Source organism: Lagenorhynchus albirostris, chromosome 15 (genome assembly GCF_949774975.1).
Source record: "Lagenorhynchus albirostris chromosome 15, mLagAlb1.1, whole genome shotgun sequence".
NCBI lineage: Eukaryota > Metazoa > Chordata > Mammalia > Artiodactyla > Delphinidae > Lagenorhynchus > Lagenorhynchus albirostris.
In genome coordinates, this window is record NC_083109.1 from 53,306,443 (window position 1) to 53,308,294 (window position 1,852).

At 44.6% G+C, this 1,852-nt stretch overlaps 1 pseudogene; it reads right to left on the reverse strand.

Moving 5' to 3' along the window:
* Positions 1 to 255: 255 nt before the first annotated feature.
* Positions 256 to 948, reverse strand: LOC132505777 (dynein light chain Tctex-type 1-like; annotated as a pseudogene).
* Positions 949 to 1,852: the final 904 nt, after the last annotated feature.

The following is a 1,852-nucleotide window of genomic DNA, read 5'->3' on the forward strand; positions in this document are numbered from 1 at the left end:
AAATATTTGCTGAACGACTGAATAAATAATGGGGTGTAATTTGTTCTTCAGACACTGAACTCTGCTGCCCAAACTTATCACAAACTTGATTCCGACAATAATATAAATGGGGGTTAATAGTACCTATTTCCCAGAGGATACTTACTACAATTAAATGACACAGCACATTAAAATACTTTGCTCTAGGGTGAAACATAGGAGCACTCAGTAAACAGTAGTCGTTTTGTTTTGTTTTGTTTTGTTTTTTATGGAAAATTAGTGTATTTGAATCATCTCAGAGAGTAGAGAATGTTTCACACTAGCAGATTTCGGCTTTTAGCACCTTTGAAAAGAAACATTCAAAGTTAAGACAAGTGGCAGGACAGGCTCCTGACTACCTTCAGTGATGATTCCTCTGACTTAGGGTGTGCAGGTCATAGAACAGTGTGGTTATTTGGTTTTTTTCTCTACATTTTGAGAGCGTCACAAAAACACACTTAAAGAGAATGAGACAGGTGATCACTGACTAGATGGCTGGTGGTTAGAAGATGGAAGAGAAATGTTGGGACAAAAGGAGAAAGATCACAGGCTGGACGAGGCGGTCAAATAGAAAGCCCGAAGGTGCTGACAATACAGTACATGGTCTTGTTCTCCCATCACACAGTGCAGCTCCCATCAGTAGAGCTCTCCAGAAGCAGGAACTTGCCGTGTGCAATCCTGCTCCGTTCTTCTGCATGATTACACAGGTCACAATGTATTTAAATGGTTTCCCCAGCTTGGTGAGTTGGCTTAAGCTTTGCTCCACTACGTTTGTGGTCCACTGATTCACTTTGCTGTGCTGATAGGCGTTGCCACCGATGGCACTTTCTATGAAGTGAGCAACATTTCCTTTTACAATGTTGCTCACTTCATCAACAACAAAAGCAGTCTCCTCAGTAGCCTGGTAGTCTTCCATCTTTCCTTCGGCGCCTCGCCTCTGCCTCCCTCTGTTATTATTTTCATCAACAGAAAGGATGAAGGGTAAGAGGGCTTGCTGTGCAATGCTGTGAAATCTCTCCTTGTAGTCTGCTTGTATTTTGGTTCCATTATTAAATTTTAGACAAGCGGATACATCAATTAACAGGGAGGCAGGAGATAGCCATTGTTTACACCTCGAACCACCCAGCATTTGAAACTTTATCTGTCTTTTCCCTGCAGCCAGCAAGTTAAATGAGAAGTAGATGGGTAGGACTTCCCTGGTGGCACAGTGGTTAAGAATCCGCCTGCCAATGCAGGGGACACAGGTTCAATTCCCTGGTCCTGGAAGATCCCATATGCCTCAGAGCAACTAAGCCCTTGTGCCACAACTACTGAGCCCACGTGCTACAATTACTGAAGCCCATGCACCTAGAGCCCATGCTCCACAAGAGAAGCCACCACAATGAGAAGCCTGTGCACCGCAATGAAGAGTAGCCCCTGCTTGCCACAACTAGAGAAAGCCCACATGCAGCAACGAAGACCCAATGCAGCCAAAAAATAAATCTTTAAAAAAAAAAAAGAAGCAGATGGGTAAGAACAGGTGTGCAAAACATGATGATTCCTTTGAGGGAGAGTTGCCTGTAGGATGAAGGCATCACAGAGAAAGCCTGGAGTGTGGAGGAAGAAGGGGAATCAAGGCCCACCAGGCATGCTCAGAAATCCTTACCCGTGGGGATGACGTATGCTAAACTCCCCTGCTCGCGGTCGGCCCAGATGTGGCTCAGAATAGGGTGAAGATTCACACCCTTCTCTTGGAAAAAACACATAGTGTCATAGTCTGCTCAGGCTGCCGTAAAAGAACATCACAAACTGGGCACTTATCCAACAGACATTTATTTCTCATGCTTCTGGAGGC